This window comes from Musca autumnalis, unplaced genomic scaffold (genome assembly GCF_047663935.1).
Source record: "Musca autumnalis isolate F117 unplaced genomic scaffold, ASM4766393v1 scaffold_1, whole genome shotgun sequence".
NCBI classification, from domain to species: domain Eukaryota; kingdom Metazoa; phylum Arthropoda; class Insecta; order Diptera; family Muscidae; genus Musca; species Musca autumnalis.
Window position 1 is genome coordinate 72,425,755 of NW_027411644.1, and position 22,656 is coordinate 72,448,410.

At 37.2% G+C, this 22,656-nt stretch overlaps 1 protein-coding gene across 4 annotated transcripts in view; it reads left to right on the forward strand.

Annotated features, from left to right (window-relative positions):
- The window catches only part of LOC141401159 (uncharacterized), a 118,477-nt gene that overhangs the window by 44,975 nt on the left and 50,846 nt on the right, over positions 1-22,656 (forward strand). For all 4 annotated transcript variants that reach the window (XM_073981095.1, XM_073981103.1, XM_073981150.1 and 1 more), the window contains one exon: positions 18,385-18,431. The gene's annotated coding sequence lies outside the window, so the exon portion shown is untranslated. The remainder of the gene's footprint in view (positions 1-18,384; positions 18,432-22,656) is intronic.

Sequence of the window (22,656 nt, forward strand, 5' to 3'; positions counted from 1 at the left end):
ACCTTTTGGCTCGTCTATAGACGACCTTCTGGCTCGTCTATAAAGACGACCTTCTGGCTCGTCTATAGAGGACCTTTTGGCTCGTCTATAGACGACCTTCTGGCTCGTCTATAAAGACGACCTTCTGGCTCGTCTATAAAGACGACCTTCTGGCTCGTCTATAGAGGACCTTTTGGCTCGTCTATAGACGACCTTCTGAATCGTCTGTAAAGACGACCTTCTGCCTTGTCTATATAGACGACCTTCTGGGTCGTCTATAAAGACCAACTTCTGGCTCGTCTATAAAGACGACCTTCTGGCTCGTCTATAAAGACGACCTTCTGGCTCGTCTATAAAGACGACCTTCTGGCTCGTCTATAAAGATGACCTTCTGGCTCGTATATAAAGACGACCTCTGGCTCGTCTATAAGGACGACCTTCTGGCTCGTCTATAAAGACGACCTTCTGGCTCGTCTATAAAGACGACCTTCTGGCTCGTCTATAGAGGACCTTTTGGCTCGTCTATAAAGACGACCTTCTGGCTTGTCTATAAAGACGACCTTCTGGCTCGTCTATAAAGACGACCTTCTGGCTCGTCTATAAAGACCACCTTCTGGCTCGTCTATAAAGACGACCTTCTGGCTCGTCTATAAAGACGACCTTCTGGCTCGTCTATAAAGACGACCTTCTGGCTCGTCTATAAAGACGACCTTCTGGCTCGTCTATAAAGACGACCTTCTGGCTCGTCTATAAAGATGACCTTCTGGCTCGTATATAAAGACGACCTCTGGCTCGTCTATAAGGACGACCTTCTGGCTCGTCTATAAAGACGACCTTCTGGCTCGTCTATAAAGACGACCTTCTGGCTCGTCTATAAAGACGACCTTCTGGCTCGTCTATAAAGACGACCTTCTGGCTCGTCTATAGAGGACCTTTTGGCTCGTCTATAAAGACGACCTTCTGGCTTGTCTATAAAGACGACCTTCTGGCTCGTCTATAAAGACGACCTTCTGGCTCGTCTATAAAGACCACCTTCTGGCTCGTCTATAAAGACGACTTTCTGGCTCGTCTATAAAGACGACCTTCTGGCTCGTCTATAAAGACCACCTTCTGACTTGTCTATAAAGACCACCTTCTGGCTCGTCTATAAAGACGACTTTCTGGCTCGTCTATAAAGACGACCTTCTGGCTCGTCTATAAAGACGACCATCTGGCTTGTCTATAAAGACCACCTTCTGGCTCGTCTATGAAAGACGACCTTCTGGCTCGTCTATAAAAACGACCTTCTGGTTTGTCTATGAAAGACAACCTTCTGGCTCGTCTATGAAAGACGACCTTCTGGCTCGTCTATAAAGACGACCTTCTGGCTTGTCTATAAAGACGACCTTCTGGCTTGTCTATAAAGACGACCTTCTTGGTCGTCTATAAAGACCAACTTCTGGCTCGTCTATGAAAGACGACCTTCTGGCTCGTCTATAAAGACGACCTTCTGGCTCGTCTATAAAGACGACCTTCTGGCTCGTCTATAGAGGACCTTTTGGCTCGTCTATAGACGACCTTCTGAATCGTCTATAAAGACGACCTTCTGCCTTGTCTATAAAGACCACCTTCTGGCTTGTCTATAAAGACGACCTTCTGGCTCGCCTATAGAGACTCAATTCAGTTCGTCTATAAAGACTCCCTACAGCTCGCTTATAAAGATGCCCTTCAGCTCGCCTATAATGACTCATTTCAGCTCATCTAAAAAGACCCCCCTTCAGCGCTTCTTTAAAGACTGCCTTCCGCTCGTCAATAAAGACTACCTTCGGCTCGTCTGTGAAGACTCTGTCCAGACTTATGGCCTGTTTCTCTAAGACGATTCGAATTCAAATTCGTTCGAATTACTACCAAACTACGGTTCTTGTAAAAAATGTTTGTTCCTTCAGATGCCGAAAGAAGACCTTCCGAAGCCCTTCTATAGAGGCAAAATACCTTGTGGAGACCACCTATTGATATAAAACGCTTCTAAAAGACTTCAATGAAGATAAAAAATTTTCTGAAAGGTGACATTTTATGGTGATATGAGACCTTCTGAACCCTCTCTACGCAAGCGGAACTTTTCAGAAGACAGATGACCATCTATAGACAGATGACCATCTGAAGGCCTTCTGTAGATAGATAGAAAACTTTCCGAAGGCCTCCGAGCAGACTGAAGACCATCTGGAGGCATTTTGTACAGAAAAGACCTTCTGAAAGCTCCCTTTGCAGGCAGAATCTTTCAGAAGGCCTTCTCTACAGACAGAATGCCTTCTAAAGACCCCTTACACAGATTAAATACCATCTAAAGACCTGTTGTAAGTATAGAAAGCTTTCTCAAGGTTTCAGCAGGTTTCCGCAGCCTGAAGAATATCAAGTGGCATTTTATGCATATATAAGACCTTCTAAAGGCTTTCTATGCAGACAAAACCCTTTTGAAGCCCTTCTATAAAAATAGAAAAGTTGCTGAAAGTCTCCATGCTGGTTGAAGACTCACTGATGGCATTTTCTGAAGATAAATACCCTTATGAAGGCTCCCTATGCCGGCAGAATCCTTCAGAAGGCTTTCTATAACAAACACAATACCCTCCAAAGGCCTTCTATACAGATAAATACTTTTTGAAGGCCATTTATGCATACATCAAGCTTTTGAAGCCCTTATCTGAAGTTAGAAAACTTTTGAAACCTTCTGAAGGCCTTTTATACAGCTCTATATGCTGGCAGAATTCTAAAGAAGGCTTTCTATATGGACACACGCACTTCTGAAGGCCTTCTATACAGATCAAATAACTTCTGAAACACATCTATGTAGACAGAACCCTTCTAAATGCATTCTATATTGCATTGGAAAACTTTCTGAAGACCTCTGTTTAGACTGAAGACCTTCTGGACAACTTTTATACAGATATAAGACTTCGGAAGACGCTCTATGTATACGGAACCCTTCTGAAGGCATCACTGAATCCTGAAAACTATATGGAGACTTTGTTTGGAGATATAAGACTTTCTTAGAGCTGCCTATACAGGTAGAGTCCTTTTGAAGTCTTTTTATGCAGACAGTAGGCCATCTTAAGGCATTCTATACGGATGAAATACGTTCTGAAGACCATATATGCGGACAGAATCCTTCTAAAAGCCTTCTACAAAGATAGAAAACTTTCTGGAGGCCTCCGTGCATCCTGAAGACCATCTGGTGACATTTTATGCTTATCTAAGGCCTTCTAAAGGCTCTCTATGCAAACTGAACTCTTCTATACAAATAGAAAGCCTTCTGAAGGCCTTTTTACAGACTAAAGACCAGCTGGAGGCCTTTTTTAAGACCTTCTGAAATCTCTTTATGCCGGTAGAACCTTTAAGAAGGCCTTCTATCCAGACAGTAGACCTTATCAAACCCTTTTATGCAGATCGAAGACCTCAGAAGGTTCTCTATGCGTAAATAATTCTTCTGAAGGCCTTCTATAAATAAAGATAACCTTTTGAAAGTCTTCGAACAGACTGAAGTCCTTTTGATGGCATTCTCCACGTATATAACACCTTCTAAAGGATCCCTATGCAGGCAGAACTCTTCAGAAGGCTTTTTCTATACAGACAGAAGATCATCTGAAGGCCTTCTATACGTATAAAATATCGTCTGAAGATAATTTATACCTAAAGAACTCTTCTACACGCATTCTAGAAAGATGCGTGCTGACACAAGACCTTATATGCCTTTTGAAGCACTTCCATAAGGATATATTGTTAGAAATCTCTCTATGCAGGTCTTCTATCTGACCTTTTTTATAGATGGAAGACCTCTGGAAGCCTTCTATAAATAAAAAAAGCTTCTGAAAGTCTCCGTGCAGATAGAAGACCTTCTGGAGTCCTTTAATACATATATAAGACCTTCTGAAGGCTCTTCATGTAGGCAGAGAGGCCTTCTATACAGATATTCTATCTATAACAATACACTATATTCTATATTTAGAACACATTGTGGAGGTCTTCTATATAAAAAATACCTTAAACAGGCCTTGTATCTACAGAAGACCTTTATTGCAGGACCTTTATTATATAACAAACACAATAACCTCCAAAGGCCTTCTATACAGATAAATACTTTTTGAAGGCCATCTATGCATACATATACCTTCTGAAGCCCTTATCTAAAGATAGAAAACTTTCTGAAGACATCCGTCAGACAGAATACCTTTTGAAGGCCTTTTATACAGGTATAAAACCTTCTGAAGGCTCTCTATTCAGGCAGAATCATTCAGAAGGGTTTCTCTACGGACAGATGAACTTCTGAAGGCCTTCTATACAGATAAAATACCTTCTGAAAACCATCTATGTAGACTATATTTAGAATACCTTGCGGATGTCTTCTATATAAAAAATAACTTGAACAGACCCTTAGGAGGTCTTTTATCTACAGAGAAACTTTAGAAGGTCTTCCATCTATAGAAGACCTTTCAGAAGTTTTCTGTATATAGGACACCTTATAGGTTTTCTATCTATATAATACATTAAGAAGGACTTCTATCTTCAGTAGATCGTGAAGAAGTCTTGTATATTTAGATGTATTTTATCTGCAAAAGACCTTTATGAGTTCTTCTAGTTTTAGAATACCCTATGAAGGTCTTCTATCCTCAGGACACCGTAGGGGGGTCTTCTATCTTCAGTAGACCCTGAGGTAGTCTTCTGTATTAAGGCTAAGAGGGCTTTATTTTATAAAGAAGATCTTTAGGGGTTCTTCTATCTATAGAATACTTTAGGGGGTCGTCTATCTTCAGGAGACCGTGAGGAGCACTTCTTCCCTAAATAAAGCAGATATTTACCACTTTAATGGAAGGTTTTCTAAAGGCCTCAGTGCAGATAAAGAAACTTTCAAAGTCCTTCTATTCAGACAGGATATTGTTTTACAAAAACATAAAATTAACATTTTATAAAAATGTTGCATACTTTTAGGCCATACATATTAAACTATTTTTAGCATATTGTAAGGATTCTAACTGATCAAAATTTTTTGCATACTTTTAGGAGCTGTATATGTTAATTATAAATAAAAGGTAATTCTATAATAAAAACTTTTTATTTCCTTCTCTTTACAGGTATGTATACTCCAAAATTATAATTATATACCACGTTCGACTGAGGTATGTATACGTCTATATGGATTTTTAGATAATATTTGTTCCAGAAACCCATGTCCATTAAGATAAGTTCGTATTTAATTAGCGAAGATAAAAATCACTCTAGCGAAGACACAAACAGCAATAGCGGAGACACAAATCACTCTATCGAAGACAAAAACCGCTCTAGCGGAGACACAAACGCTTTGTTAACGCTTTTGCTAACAGCGCGTTAGCAGAGCACTGTTAATGTTAACAGAGCTATTCAAAAATGGTTTTCTTTGTAATAAAATACCTTTTTATGGTTTTTACGGAAAATTCTGCCAGGAAAACATGGGTACCATTGAAAAGCTTATCGAGACAGCTATCCCCTGCGCTAATAAAATCTTTAAAAAATATTGCCCGATGTCGGCATATTTACTGTTTTTGGGATAAACCCTGCAATAAGGATAATTATTTTGACCACAGATCCTTTCATGAAAATTCTACCAGGACAACATGGGTACCGTTTGAAAGCTTATCGAGACAGCTATCCCCTGCGCTATTAAAATCTTTAAAAAATATTGCCCGATGTCGCGATATTTACGGTTTTTGGTATAAACCCTGCAATAAGGTCAATTATTTTGACCACAGATTCTTTAAGGAAAATTCTGCCAGGACAACATGGGTACCATTTGAAAGGTTATCGAGACAACTATCCCCTCCGCTAATAAAATCTTTAAAAAAATATTGCCAGATGTCGCGATATTTACGGTTTTTGGGATAAATCCTTCAATAAGGATAATTATTTTGACCAAAGATCCTTTAAGGGAAATTCTGTCAGGACAATATGGTACCCATTTTTTCCTGGCAGAAATTTCCGTAAAGACCCTAAAAAATATATTTTTTACAAAGAAAACTACTTTTGAATAGCTCTGTTAACATTAACAGAGCGCTTTGTGCCTCCGCTAGAGTGATTTGTGTCTCCGCTAGAGTGATTTGTGTCGTCGCTAATTAAATATGAACTTATCTTAATGGACATCAGAAACCCTCTTTCCACAAAGCAAGAAAGGCCTTCTGTAGCTAGAAGACCTCCTAAATGTCCTCTAAAATAGGTCATCTGTAGTTAGGAGACCTTTCAAAGGTTGTCTACAGATGAAAGCCCTCTTAAAGGTCCTCTGTAGATAGAAGACCTCCTAAAGGTCTACTGTAAAAAGAAAAGCTCCTAAAGATACTCTGTAGATAAACGATAGACTTTTAGGATTCTCCATAAAAAACCCTCAGATCTCACCTAAAAAAAAATGTAAAATATATTTTGTTACTTAGTCCATTTTGCATTATCCCGCAAGGTGAAGTCGAATGTTTACACTTGTATGACATATTAAGCATTGTGTGTCCTATGAGAGTGTTGTTGTTGCTGTGTGGTACTGGTTGGCTGGGGGATCGCTGATAGTATTTAAGGTTTCAAATAACACCCACCTGACCCTAAACGATTATTATAATCCTCATAAATCTTTGTCGTACTTTGGTGCCGTCTGTTTCGTTGTTGTTTTTGTTGGTGTTGTTGGTTGACTGCCATTAAAAGTGGCAACCAGCCGGGGTTTTTGGTTACAACCCAGCAAAGCCAAACATAAATACACAACGACACGAATTGACATTCTCGTCTATTAGAAAGAAATACGCAAAAACTCAAACTCAACCCACCGACACTCACACACTCACAAACACACACCTCTCCATACATTTGGATTTTCTCAAGCATTTAATTCAGAAGTAGACAGGAAGAAAGAAGTTAAAATAGCGAAAGAGAAAAGCTTTGAAAGAAATGGCAAATGATTTTAGTTGTGTTGTGAATGAGGAGAGGGGTTGTGGAGGGCTAGTAGGAAAAGGTCCCAATGTCATGGTGGGTGGGGAATGGTTGGCTGGCCCCACATCGACAAAAGAAATTACTATTTTGTGGTTGTTTTGTGTTATTCTATTACAGAAGTGTTGTTGTTGTCGCTATTGTTGTGTTTTGTTGTTATTTGAAACTTGACTTGTTTCTTTATGATTGTTTTGTTGTTATTGCTGTTGCTATTGTCAAGAGGTGTTATTATATTTTGCTCTTGTTGTTCTACTTCTTGTTGTTTGGGTTGAGCGGAATGGTGGCCAGAGATGGTCTAACGAAATTTTAAAATGTCAGATACCTGTTTAATACATTTTAAAAAGACCTCCTAAATGTATTCTATTGTGATGGAAGATTCCCTAAAGGTCTTCTGAAGATAAAAGAAGCACACTTTCCTTTAGAAAATGGATTATAGAAGCACCCTTTCTTTCAGGAAGAGTCGACAGAATCATCTTTACTTTCAGGAAGGGTGTACAAAAGCACCTTTACTTTCGGGAAGAATCTTCAGAAGTACATTTACTTTAAGGAAGGGTCTACAGAAGCACCCTTACCTTCAGGACGGGTCTACAGAAGCCCCTTTACTTTCAGGAAGGGTGTACAGAAGCACCCTAACTTTCAGGAAGGTCCTACAGAGGCATTCCTACTTTCAGGAAAAGGTCTACAGAAGCATCCTTACTGTCAGGAAGGGTCTACAGAAGCAGCCTTACCTTCAGGAAGGGTCTACAGAAACACTCTAACTTTCAGGAAGGTTCTACAGAGGCACCCTTACTTTCAGGAAAAGGTCTACAGAAGCATCCTTACTTTCAGGAAGGGTCTACAGAAGCAGCCTTTCCTTCAGGGAGGATCTACAGAAGGGTCTAGACCTCTACAGGAAGGGTCTTACTTTCAGGAAGGGTCTACATAAACACCTTACTTTTAGGAAGGGCATCTTTACGTTCAGGAATGGTGTACAGAAGCACCCTTAGCTTCAGGAAGGATCTATAGAAGCACCTTTACTTTACTTTCCTTATTTTTAGGAAGGGTCTGTAGAAGCACCCCTACTTTCAGGAAGGAGGTACAGAAGTACCTTTACTTCCATGAAGGTTCTACAGAAGTACCTTTACTTTCGGGAAGGATCTACAGAAGCATAGAAGGATGCTTCGGTAGTAAGGGGAAGCATCCTTACTGTCAGGAAGAGTCTACAAAAGCAGCCTTACTTTCTGGAAGGGTCTACAGAAGCATCCTTACTGTCAGGAAGGGTCTACAGAAGCAGCCTTACTTTCAGGAAGGGTCTACAGAAGCACACTTACCTTCAGGACGGGTCTACAGAAGCACCTTTACTTTCAGGAAGGGTGTACAGAAGCACCCTTTCTTTCAGGAAGTGTTTACAGAGGTACCTTTACTTTCGGGAAGGGTGTACCGAAGAACCCTTAATGAAGCGTCTACAGGAGCACCTTTAACTTTCAGGAAGGTTCTACAGAAGCAGCCTTACTTTCAGGAAGGGTCTACAGAAGGGTCTAGACCTCTACAGAAAGGGCCTGTAGAAGCACCCTTACTTTCAAGAAGGGTCTACAGTAGCACCTTTACTTTTAGGAAGGTTCTACAGAAGCACTCCTACTTTCAGGAAGGAGGTACAGAAGTATCTTTACTTTCATGGAGGGTCTACATAAGCACCCTTACTTTCAGGAAGGATCTACAGAAGCACCCCTTACTACAGAAGCATCCTTATCGTCAGGAAGGGTCTACAGAAGCACCCCATACTTTCAGGAAGGTTCTACAGAGGCATCCTTACTTTCGGGAAGGGTCTACAGAAGCATCCTTACTGTCAGGAAGGGTCTGCAGAAGCAGCCTTACTTTCAGGAAGGGTCTACAGAAGCATCCTTACTGTCAGGAAGCGTCTGCAGAAGCATCCTTACTTTCAGGAAGGGTCTACAGAAGCACCCCTACCTTCAGGAAGGGTCTACAGAACTACCTTTACTTTTAGGATGTATGTACCGAAGCAACCTTTCTTTCAAGAAGTGTCTACAGGGGCACCTTTACTTTCAGGATTGGTGGACCGAAGCACCCTTACTTTAATGAAGGGTCTACAGAAGCGCCATAACTTTCAGGAAGGGTCTACAGAAGCACTCCTTACTTTCAGGAAGTGTCTACAGAAGCACTCCTACATTCAGAAATGGTCTACAGAGGCACCTTTACTTTCAGGAAGGGTCTACAAAGCATCTTTACTTTCAGGAAGTGTGTACGGAAGCACCGTTATTTTCGGGAAGGGTCTACAAAAATACCCTTACTTTCAGGAAGGGTCTACAGAAGCACCCTTACTTTCAAGACGGATCTGTACATCATCCTTCAGGAATGGTCTACAGAAGAGTCTAGACCTCTACAGGAAGGGTCTGTAGAAGCGCCCTTACTTTTAAAAGCACCCTTACTTTTAGGAAGGGTCTACAGAAGCACCCCTACTTTCAGGAAGGAGGTACAGAAGTACCTTTACTTTCGTGAAGGGTCTACAGAAGCACCCCTTACTACATCATCCTTACTGTCAGGAAGGGTCTACAGAAACACCCTTATCTTCAGGACGGCTCTACAGAAGCACCTTTACTTTCAGGAAGGGTGTACAGAAGCACACATTCTTTAAGAAAGTCTCTACAGAGGCACCTTTACTTTCAGGAAGGGTGTACCGAAGCACCCTTACTTTAATGAAGGGTCTACAGAATCACTTAACCTTCAGGAAGGGTGTACCGAAGCACCCTTTTTAATGAAGGATGCACAGAAGCACCCTAACTTTCAGGAAGGGTGTACCGAAGCACCTTACTTTCAGGAAGGGTCTACAGAAGCATCCTTACTGTCAGGAAGGGTTTGCAGAAACAGCCTTACTTTCAGGAAGGGTCTACATAAGCACCCCTACCTTCAGGAAGGGTCTGCAGAACCACCCTTACTTTCAGGATGGATGTACAGAAGCACCCTTTCTTTCAAGAAGTGTCCACAGGGGCACCTTTATTTTCTGAAAGGGTGTACCGAAGCACCCTTACTTTAATGAAGGGTCTACAGAAGCACCCTAACTTTCAGGAAGGGTCAACAGAAGCACCCCTTACTTTCAGGAAGTGTCTACAGAAGCATCCCCTTACTTTCAGGAAGTGTGTACGGAAGCACCCTTATTTACGGGAATGGTCTACAGAAGCACCCTTACTTTTAGGAAGCATCTATAGAAGTACCTTTACTTTTAGAAAGGCTCTGTAGAAGCACTCTTTCTTTTCAGGAGGGTCTTCAGAAGCTCCCTTGCTTTGCCGAAGGTTCTAGAGAAGAACACTTTTTTCCGGAAGGGCCTATAATAGCACTTTTCTTTTAGAAAGGGTCTACAGAAACGTGTTTTTTCACAACGTGTCTATTGAAGCGTGCTTTCTATCAGAAATGTTCTACAGAAGCGTGCTTTCTCTCAGAACGTGTCTATCGATGCGTGCTTTCTTTCAGTACGGGTCTATACAAGCGTGCTTTCCTTTAGAAAGGGTCTATAGAAGTGTGCTTTCCTTCAGAAAGGATCAATAGAGGCGTGCTTTGTATCAGAATCGCCTATAGAAGCGTTATTTCTATCAGAAAGGTCCTATAGAGGCGTGCTTTCTCTCAGAACGTATCTATCGATGCGTGCCTTCTTTCAGTACGGGTCTATACAAGCGTGCTTTTCTTTATAAAGGGACTATAGAAGTGTGCTTTCCTTCAGAAAGGATCAATAGAAGCGTGCTTTATTTCAGAAAGTGCTTATAGAAGCGTGCTTTGTCTCAGAATCGCCTATAGAAGCATGCTTTCTATCAGAAAGGTTCTATAGAAGCGTGCTTTCTCTCAGAACGTGTCTGTCGATGCGTGCTTTCTTTCAGTGCGGGTCTATACAAGCGTGCTTTCCTTCAGAAAGTGCTTATAGAAGCGTGCTTTGTCTCAGAATCGCCTATTGAAGCGTGCTTTCTATCAGAAAGGTTCTACAGAAGCGTGCTTTCTCTCAGAACGTGTCTATCGATGCGTGCTTTCTTTCAGTACGGGTCTATACAAGCGTGCTTTCCTTCAGAAAGTGCTTATAGAAGCGTGCTTTGTCTCAGAATCGCCTATTGAAGCGTGCTTTCTATCAGAAAGGTTCTACAGAAGCGTGTTTTCTCTCAGAACGTGTCTATCGATGCGTGCTTTCTTTCAGTACGGGTCTATACAAGTGTGTTTTCTTTCAGAAAGGGCCCATAGAAGCACCCTTTCATTCAGAAAGAACCTCCTGCAGATCTTCTATAGAGAGAAGACTATGTCTCATATACACCACCATTTCTGACGTGCCATCCCTGGCGAGCGATGGCGTCAAATGTTGGCATTGCATGTTACGGCTATGTTTCTATTTATTATTGTTGCCATTGCCCTCATCATTTTCACAGCTCCTCGCCAACGTCTAGCTCTCCTCCTCTGTTGTATAGGTCTCTAAGTCGTTGTCGTGTGTAATTGCTGTCATGTTAAGTTGTCGTTGTTGATATTGTTTTTGTTGTTTTTGTTATTTTTTATTATTGTTGTTATTTTTTTATTATTGTTGTTATTCAGTAATTCCTTTATTTTCGTGCTTAACATTTAATCGCTTCTTGACGGGTTCTTATTTAAATGTTTTTACTGCATTTGAATATTAGATTGCTGCAAACACCGAATGACGGAATGAGAAAATGCATTTGTTGGAAATGAATGTGGCAAAGGAGGTTGGTATGGAATGGACTTGGAAGGAATATTCAACAATGATGAGGTCTTTTGTAAAATGAAGGTCTAAAGGAGGTTTTCTAGAAATAGGTGGCCTTTAGAAGGTCTTCTGGAAATGGAAGGCCTTTAGGTTTTCCTCTATGAATAGGAGGTCTTTAGGAGAATAGGAGACAATCAGGGTGTCTACTATAAATAGAAGGCCTTTAAGGGGTCTTCTATGAATAGAAGGCCTTTGGGAGGCCATTGAGGGTTGGTATGAATGGGCTGTGAAGAATTTCCAACAATGCGGTCTTCTGTTAAAAGGAGATTTACAGAAGGTTTTTTTTAGAAATATTTTTCTCTCCAAATATGAAAGGGTCGGGAGCAAGCCCGAATTAAATTATTAAAATATGCCTAATTATATTTACTCACTAATTTATCACACAAGGTCGCTACTGAATATAAAAAATAATGTAATTAAAACAATACAAAATAGTTTTAAGCTTTCGTTTTATTATAAATCTATAATTTGTTAATTGTTAAAAAAAAGACTCAATAAATATGAATTTGAATTTGAATTTTTTTAGAAATAAGTGGCCTTTAGAAGGTCGTCTAGAAATAGAAGGCCTTTAGGCTTTTCTCTAAGAATAGGAGGTTTTTAGGAAAATAGGAAGGCGTATTCTTTGAATAGAAGGACCTTAGGGGATCTTCTATGAATAAAGAGAACCCCTTTTGATTGTCTTCTATCAATAGATGACCCTCACTACCTCTTTATGAATATAAGGCCTTTGGGAGACTTCAGAAAAATGTCTACATATAAATTGTAATGCCTGAGGAGCCTCTTTAAAACAATAATTTTAATAGAAATTCTTATTGGCAACAAAGTCAACAAAAAAATGTCAATGACATTTAAGCAATAGACATTTGACGTGTAATTATAGACTCGTTGAAGCTGGTGCTGATGAAAACGACTAGTTGTGTGACCTCAATTATATTAGAAAACAATATAACGGCTGTCATACCGAACCAAACTTATTAATCCACACCAACTATTCACCCCTACAGCTATTATTTGTCGACAATGCTCTGATGATGATGACGGTGACGACGATGATGATATGGAAAAATACGCGAGAGAGGTGACGGCAGCCGGCCGGCATTATTCTGTTCGGTGTGGGTTTCACATTTAACTATGAATTTTGGTTTAGTGTCAATGGCATTTAATAATGTTGGCTAAGGTTTTCAGTTTGTTTTGAGGAATTGTTATGGCGCCGCCTTGTCACCACCACTGTCGTTGTGGTTATTAAAGGTTATGGAACTGTTTTTGTCAAACGAATCAATCAGCAGCAGCTACAATTTGTCTAATTGGCATTTAATTTCCATGGAAAAAGGCTGCAAAAAATTAATAATGCTCATTTCACAAAGTTTTAGATCAAGTAGGCTCTTTATAGGCGACCTAAAGATCGTCTTTATAGGCGACGTGAAAGTCGTATTTATAGGTGGCCTAAAGGTCGTCTTTATAGGCGACCTAAAAGTCGTCTTTATAGGCGACCTAAAAGTCGTCTTTATAGGCGACCTAAAAGTCGACTTTATAGGCGACCTAAAGGTCGTCTTTGTAGGCGACCTAAAGATCGTCTTTATAGGCGACCTAAAGATCGTCTTTATAGGCGACCTAAAGGTCGTCATTATAGGCGACCTAAAGGTCGTCTTTATAGGCGCCCTAAAGATCGTCTTTATAGGCAACCTAAAGGTCGTCTTTATAGGCGACCTAAAGGTCGTCTTTATAGGCGACCTAAAGGTCGTCTTTATAGGCGACCTAAAGGTCGTCTTTATAGGCGACCTAAAGGTCGTCTTTATAGGCGACCTAAAGGTCGTCTTTATAGGCGACCTAAAAGTCGTCTTTATAGGCGACCTAAAGGTCGTCTTTATAGGCGACCTAAAGGTCGTCTTTATAGGCGACCTAAAGGTCGTCTTTATAGGCGACCTAAAGGTCGTCTTTATAGGCGACCTAAAGGTCGTCTTTATAGGCGACCTAAAGGTCGTCTTTATAGGCGACCTAAAGGTCGTCTTTATAGGCGACCTAAAGGTCGTCTTTATAGGCGACCTAAAGGTCGTCTTTATAGGCGACCTAAAGGTCGTCTTTATAGGCGACCTAAAGGTCGTCTTTATAGGCGACCTAAAGGTCGTCTTTATAGGCGACCTAAAGGTCGTCTTTATAGGCGACCTAAAGGTCGTCTTTATAGGCGACCTAAAGGTCGTCTTTATAGGCGCCCTAAAGATCGTCTTTATAGGCAACCTAAAGGTCGTCTTTATAGGCGACCTAAAGGTCGTCTTTATAGGCGACCTAAAGGTCGTCTTTATAGGCGACCTAAAGGTCGTCTTTATTGGCGACCTAAAGGTCGTCTTTATAGGCGACCTAAAGGTCGTCTTTATAGGCGACCTAAAGGTCGTCATTATAGGCGACCCAAAGGTCGTCTTTATAGGCGACCTAAAGGTCGTCATTATAGGCGACCCAAAGGTCGTATTTATAGTCGACCTAAAGGTCGTCTTTATAGGCGACCTAAAGGTCGTCATTATAGGCGACCCAAAGGTCGTCTTTATAGTCGACCTAAAGGTCGTCTTTATAGGCGACCTAAAGTTCGTCTTTATAGGCGACCTAAAGGTCGTCATTATAGGCGACCCAAAGGTCGTCTTTATAGGCGACCTAAAGGTCGTCATTATAGGCGACCCAAAGGTCGTCTTTATAGTCGACCTAAAGGTCGTCTTTATAGGCGACCTAAAGGTCGTCTTTATAGGCGACCTAAAGGTCGTCATTATAGGCGACCCAAAGGTCGTCTTTATAGGCGACCCAAAGGTCGTCTTTATAGGCGACCTAAAGGTCGTCATTATAGGCGACCCAAAGGTCGTCTTTATAGTCGACCTAAAGGTCGTCTTTATAGGCGACCTAAAGGTCGTCTTTATAGGCGACCTAAAGGTCGTCATTATAGGCGACCCAAAGGTCGTCTTTATAGGCGACCTAAAGGTCGTCATTATAGGCGACCCAAAGGTCGTCTTTATAGTCGACCTAAAGGTCGTCTTTATAGGCGACCTAAAGGTCGTCTTTATAGGCGACCTAAAGGTCGTCATTATAGGCGACCCAAAGGTCGTCTTTATAGGCGACCTAAAGGTCGTCATTATAGGCGACCCAAAGGTCGTCTTTATAGTCGACCTAAAGGTCGTCTTTATAGGCGACCTAAAGGTCGTCTTTATAGGCGACCTAAAGGTCGTCATTATAGGCGACCCAAAGGTCGTCTTTATAGGCGACCTAAAGGTCGTCATTATAGGCGACCCAAAGGTCGTCTTTATAGGCGACCTAAAGGTCGTCATTATAGGCGACCCAAAGGTCGTCTTTATAGTCGACCTAAAGGTCGTCTTTATAGGCGACCTAAAGGTCGTCTTTATAGGCGACCTAAAGGTCGTCATTATAGGCGACCCAAAGGTCGTCTTTATAGGCGACCTAAAGGTCGTCATTATAGGCGACCCAAAGGTCGTCTTTATAGTCGACCTAAAGGTCGTCTTTATAGGCGACCTAAAGGTCGTCTTTATAGGCGACCTAAAGGTCGTCATTATATGCGACCCAAAGGTCGTCTTTATAGGCGACCTAAAGGTCGTCATTATAGGCGACCCAAAGGTCGTCTTTATAGTCGACCTAAAGGTCGTCTTTATAGGCGACCTAAATGTCGTTTTTATAGGCGACCTAAAAGTCTTTAAAAAAATCCACGTCTTTGAAAAATCCACGTCTTTGTAATTTTTTTTTTAAATCCTAATTTTTAAAAAAAATCCACGTCTTTGAAAAATAATTTTCAAAAAATCCACGTCTTTGAAAAATAATTTTTAAAAATCCAGGTCTTTGACAAATAATTTTTAAAAATCCACGTCTTTGAAAAATAATTTTCAAAAAATCCACGTCTTTGAAAAATAATTTTCAAAAAATCCACGTCTTTGAAAAATAATTTTTAAAAATCCAGGTCTTTGACAAATAATTTTGAAAAATCCAGGTCTTTGACAAATAATTTTGAAAAATCCACGTCTTTGAAAAATAATTTTTAAAAAATCCACGTCTTTGAAAAATAATTTTTAAAAAATCCACGTCTTTGAAAAATAATTTTTAAAAAATCCACGTCTTTGAAAAATAATTTTTAAAAAATCCACGTCTTTGAAAAATAATTTTTAAAAAATCCACGTCTTTGAAAAATAATTTTTTAAAAATCCACGTCTTTGAAAAATAATTTTTAAAAAATCCACGTCTTTGAAAAATAATTTTTAAAAAAATCCACGTCTTTGAAAAATAATTTTAAAAAAACCACGTCTTTGAAAAATAATTTTTAAAAATCCAAGTCTTTGAAAAATAATTTTTAAAAAATCCACGTCTATGAACAATAATTTTTAAAAAATCCAAGTCTTTGAAAAATAATTTTTAAAAAATCCACGTCTTTGAAAAATAATTTTAAAAAAACCACGTCTTTGAAAAATAATTTTTAAAAATCCACGTCTTTGAAAAATAATTTTTAAAAAATCCACGTCTTTGAAAAATAATTTTTTAAAAATCCACGTCTTTGAAAAATAATTTTTAAAAAATCCACGTCTTTGAAAAATAATTTTTAAAAAAATCCACGTCTTTGAAAAATAATTTTAAAAAAACCACGTCTTTGAAAAATAATTTTTAAAAATCCAAGTCTTTGAAAAATAATTTTTAAAAAATCCACGTCTATGAACAATAATTTTTAAAAAATCCACGTCTATGAAAAATAATTTAAAAAAATCCACGTCTATGAAAAATAATTTTTAAAAAATCCAAGTCTTTGAAAAATAATTTTTAAAAAATATACGTCTATGAAAAATAATTTTTACAAAATCCACGTTTTTCACAAATAATTTTTAGAAAATCCGCGTCTTTGAAAAATAATTTTTAGAAAATCTGCGTCTTTGAAAAATAATTTTTAGAAAATCTGCATCTTTGAAAAATAATTTTTAAAAAATCCACGTATTTGAAAAATAATTTTTACAAAATCCACGTCTTTGAAAAATAATTTTTACAAAATCCACGTTTTTCACAAATAATTTTTAGAAAATCCGCGTCTTTGAAAAATAATTTTTAGAAAATCTGCGTCTTTGAAAAATAATTTTTAGAAAATCTGCATCTTTGAAAAATAATTTTTAAAAAATCCACGTATTTGAAAAATAATTTTTACAAAATCCACGTCTTTGAAAAATAATTTTTACAAAATCCACGTTTTTCACAAATAATTTTTAGAAAATCCGCGTCCTTGAAAAATAATTTTTAGAAAATCTGCGTCTTTGAAAAATAATTTTTAGAAAATCTGCATCTTTGAAAAATAATTTTTAAAAAATCCACGTATTTGAAAAATAATTTTTACAAAATCCACGTCTTTGAAAAATAATTTTTACAAAATCCACGTTTTTCACAAATAATTTTTAGAAAATCCGCGTCTTTGAAAAATAATTTTTAGAAAATCTGCGTCTTTGAAAAATAATTTTTAAAAAATCCACGTATTTGAAAAATAATTTTTACAAAATCCACGTTTTTCACAAATAATTTTTAGAAAATCCGCGTCTTTCAAAAATAATTTAAAAAAAATCCACGTCTTTGAAAAATAATTTTTAATTAATCATCGTCTTTGAAGAATAATTTTAAAAAAATCCACGTCTTTGAAAAATAATTTTAAAAAATTCCAAGTCTTTGAAAAATAATTTTTAAAAAATCCACGTCTATGAAAAATAATTTTTAAAAAATCCACGTCTATGAAAAATAATTTTTACAAAATTTATGTCTTTCACAAATAATTTTTAGAAAATCGGCGTCTTTGAAAAATAATTTTTAAAAAATCAACGTATTTGAAAAATAATTTTTGAAAAATCCACGTATTTGAAAAATAATTTTTGAAAAATCCACGTATTTGAAAAATAATTTTTGAAAAATTCACGTATTTGAAAAATAATTTTTGAAAAATCCACGTCTTTGAAGAGTAATTTTTAAAAAATCCAATTTTAAGAAAAATCCACGTCTATGAAAAATAATTTTAAAAAATCCATTTCTTTGAAAACTAATTTTAAAAAATCCACGTCTTTGAAAACTAATTTTAAAAAATTCCACGTCTATGAAAAATAATTTTTTAAAAAATCATCGTCTTTAAAGAATAATTTTAAAAAAATCCACGTCTTTGAAAAATAATTTTTAAAAATCCACGTCTTTGAAAACTAATTTTAAAAAATTCCACGTCTATGAAAAATAATTTTTAAAAAACCCACGTCTATGAAAAATAATTTTTAAAAAATCCACGTCTTTGAAAAATAATTTTTAAAAAATCCACGTCTATGAAAAATAATTTTTAAAAAATCCACGTCTATGAAAAATAATTTTTAAAAAATCCACGTCTATGAAAAATAATTTTTAAAAAATCCACGTCTATGAAAAATAATTTTTAAAAAATCCACGTCTATGAAAAATAATTTTTAAAAAATCCGCGTCTTGAAAAATAATTTTAAAAAATGCTCGTCCTTAAAAATTATTTTAAAAAAAATCCACGTCTTTGAAAAATAATTTTTAAAAAAATCCACGTCTTTGAAAAATAATTTTTAAAAAATCCACGTCTCTGGAAAATAATTTTTAAAAATCCACGTTTTGAAAAATAATTTAAAAATATATTTATAAGTTGTTGTTACTTAAGGTTCCATCTCTTTTTTTCTTTACAGATTTTGTGTAAAGATCCACGGAATAAACTATAAAATTTAAGCTCACGGTAAGTCATTCAATTATGAAATATGAAAGCAATTAAAACTCAAAATCAACATAAAACACGTCATTTCCCATCACATCACACACACCATTTAACACATTTTCCAGCAATTCATTATATTTTCCATTCTAAGACTAATACATAATTTTACTAATTTTCATCACTAATAAAAAATGAATTAATAAAATCAATAAGTTTCGGATTTTTTCTATTCTGCTAAATCTTTTTTGTTGACACGTCTCTGCTTTTAACTTGACGATCAATTAGCATTGTTAGAATTATTATTCTACCTATAAGTTATTGATCAGACAAAAGCGAAAACAAAGCGTTAACTATTTTTAAAAGCAACAAATTGAAAAGAAAATGAAACAAATCAACCATTCACTGTAAACGGTTTGTGGCATTAATTGGTTTTGTTAGCAAATCGATTGACCATTTGGTGGATTTTTCTATTTACATTAACCGGTTTTTTAAGTGTTGTAGACCAACAACGTTTTTTTTTTTTTGTTGTTTAAATACACAATCTCAGCCTAGTATCTATCTATCAGACCATAAAGTTTTACATACGTAATATTAAAAATAGTATGTGTATGTATCGAAAATATTAATTGATTTCATTTTAGATAATTTTTTCTTTTTTTTTCAAATTAATGATAAATAAAAAGATAAACAAAAAATAGGCTAAGCTAGACAAATGACCAGCATTAAATAATTTTGAGAGGAAGAAATTATTGTGTATTTAAATATTGATTCATTGCATTTTGTTATTAATTAAAATGTTTTTATTTTACATAATGTTTAGATAGCGGAAGACAATGTGACATTTGTCAGGGTTTATTTTAGTTTTTAATTTTATAGAGAGAGAGAGAGACAGGTTTAGAAAGGGAGTTGTATTTCTCTCACATCACTCTCGGCTAATTGACACATCGTTAAATTCAACAAAGGTATGAACGTTTTCACACGATAAGGTTTGACTGCTCAAAAACGTGGTTTCCGTTTTGACTCTCATTCGTAATTTTCACATCTAGTGTTGCGCTTTTGAAGTCATTTTATGCAAGCGTACTTTTTGAACAAAAAGAAGTACGGTTTTACATAAATGTACCAAAAAGGTTTATGTGTGTATTGTATTTGAAAATTAAAAAAGTAATTCTTGTGAATCCCATAAAATTAGGTAAAATGTATGCGTTGTTAAAATTGTTGCCTCATGCGCGCATGCCATGTAAAAAATAATGTAATAATTCTTACCACCTGAAGGTAAGATGATACCTGCGTTACCAGCGTAAATTTGTCAAGAAAGATTTTTATGAAATAGGGAAATACCTTTGTTATTAACAGGTACATAGAAGAAGTTTTGAAGAACACCTTTATTTGTAAAAAATATGATGAAACAGGTAGATAATATATTACATGCTAGTGTTGTATGTATGGTACTTTATGTACGTTTTCGTTCACTTACTTCCACATTTTGTTTCAACACTGACACAATTTACGAATGAGAACCAAAACGGACAACGCATTTTTGAGCAGGCAAACCTTATCGTGTGAAAACGTTCTATGTCTCCTATTTATCGTTTCTCATCATCATCGACTAGTTTTGAGTGTTGTCAACTTTTTGAAGTAAAAAAATCACCAACAGATTGTTTTGGCGGTTTTTAATGGAAATTCATGAAGATATCAATTTAAATTTTAAAAGCATTGGAAAGGCGTGCACGTATTAAAGCGATGTAAATATAACCATATTCGGACACCACTACTTGTTTTACGAAAAAGAAATAGGCCCATGTCTCCCAGTATTGCCCAAAGTCATACACTTTCTATTGACCACAAAAGTGATGATATTCTCGTGTTCATATTTTTAAAACTTTTTGACATTTTGATTTTCTCTCTAAGGCAAATGTATAGATAGATAGCACTTATCGTTTTCCTGCTTAGTGCGGCTCTCAAGATCTGCGCATGTGGCTGCTTCGTCTTGTTGTAACCACAAAGCTACTGCAGTTAGTTGAGTAAGTTTGGCAGGACAGTGGAAAAGGTGAAGTGTGTTGTTGTAAGTGTTTATTATTATGTTTGTATGTTCGTTCTTTTGTTCAATCTGGCTCTGGGTCTATCTCCAGAAAGGTAAGTGGCTGCTTCGATGGGATGTAACCACAGATCCATTGGAGTTAGATGAGTAGGTTTGGCTGGGCAGTTGAAAAGGTGTTTTGTGTTGTGCGGGCCCGTGTCACATACTGGGCAGATGTCTTGAACTGCGCGGTCGATTTCCGCCCAATAAGAATTTAGGCGACTGCAATATCCCGAGCGTAGTTGAGCCCAGGGTTTCGGAGTCGGAGTCGGAGTCTACGAGTCGGAGTCGAGCAATTTTGCTGGAGTCGGAGTCGGAGTCTGAGTCGAAAAATATAACTCGACTCCGACTCCGGGCAATTTTTTTCCACGTTATAGAAATATAACATTAAATTTAGAACAAGAATATTTTTTTAAAAATCATTATTTATTTTAAAGGAAAGGTATAAGAAAAAAACGGTATGTTACACTAAGTTAAAGGACAACTCCCAGGATATTTACTATCTTAGGGCATCATAAATTCGTTGTTGATCAACCACAGATTCATCCCGCCATAACTCAGAAATCGGACAAACGGCGAATGATTCTTCTAGGATTCATTATATACTCAATGAGGGCTTGATCTGGATCTGTCCGCCAGGAACTGATATAGTTCTTGTGTATCCGAGTTTTCTACACAATTAATAGCATATACGAAATTCAATGAAATACATAATCACAGAGTTTTCATGAGAAAGGATCGGGTAAAAGTGATAAAGGACAATGAAAACATGACAATATCGATTTCTTGTCCTAGTGGACCTTCCCTACATAAAATTTTCCTAACAACATTTTTGTAGAATATTTTCATGCACGACATCTCATCGTGTGCTAATTTTTCAGTTCCAGAAAACATACATCTGCCTACGTGCTTGGTGGTGTACACAATATATCTCAAATATTTCAATAAAATTATCCACTCCACACCAAAGTTCAAAATGTGATCGCTGAATTTTTTGAGTTTAAGGGGTGATCCCTACTTATAAATCTCAGAAAAAAGTAGAAAGTATAAATAGCATAAAATATGTGGTCAATTTTTAAGTCGATCGGAACAATGATGCCTTAGTATGAGCGTTGGATGGGACAAATTTCTTTTATTTTGTATGCAAAAATATATGAAAATTGGTTTATTAGTTTTCGAGTTAGAGTTGGCATCGCAAAATGCTTTAATAAAAACAGAGTTTTGTAGACGGCCTCAAAACTTCGTAATATTTTTCTATTTCAGATGAAGAAAAAAATCTGCTAAAAAGTTATGTAGTTTTCTCGATAAAAAAAATCATGAAAAATGGCTTTTACTGAGCTTTACAACTGGGAGTCTCCTTTTAAGGCTAAGCACACTAAAATGTTGGCTTACATCATAATTTTTATTGCATGTAGTCCTTATGATTTGTATTGCCCCTTCATTTTCACAAATTTTGAAAGCTTAAAGATTTTCTCACGCACAATTCCGTCCAGAATATACTCGTGCAAAAAAAGGAAAACCGACAAAAACTTTCTAACGTTGCTATTTTTTGCCCTTTCTAATGAATATGTAAGGTAAGACTAACACGTTAGCCTATATGGGCCAAAATATAGGAAAAAGTTAAAAAATTGTGCATATTTTATTCATTTTTAGTGGTATAGGAATTCACTCTCGGAGTCGACCCGGAGTCGGAGCCGGAGTCGTGAAAATAACTCGTCTGGAGTCGGAGTCGAGCCAAAAATAACTCGACTCCGAAACCCTGGTTGAGCCAAAACTACTCTGGTTTGTTGTGGCAGCTGACGCTCCTCAGCTGCGATAGAGGGGGGATGTACTCCAAGGACTTTATACACACTATATTTGTTTATGGCCTTAGCCACTGCATCCGTGTGAATACTATTTAAACCTGCTTGATATGCCTGTTGATCTAGGGGTTCTCTCCTATATTGTTGTACCTCCCTCTCTAGAGCATGAATATCCTGATATGCCTGAATGTGTCGGGCCTAGCCAGCAGATGTTGATTGGGATGGCTCTCACGGTAACACCCAAGCATGTACTGCAACGAAAGCATCTCATTGCGTTGCTTTACTGGAAGAATCTTTGCCTCCTCATGTAGATGGTCAACTGAAGACTTGAGGAGGCACCCTGTTCTTTTGTCACTTTGTTACTTTT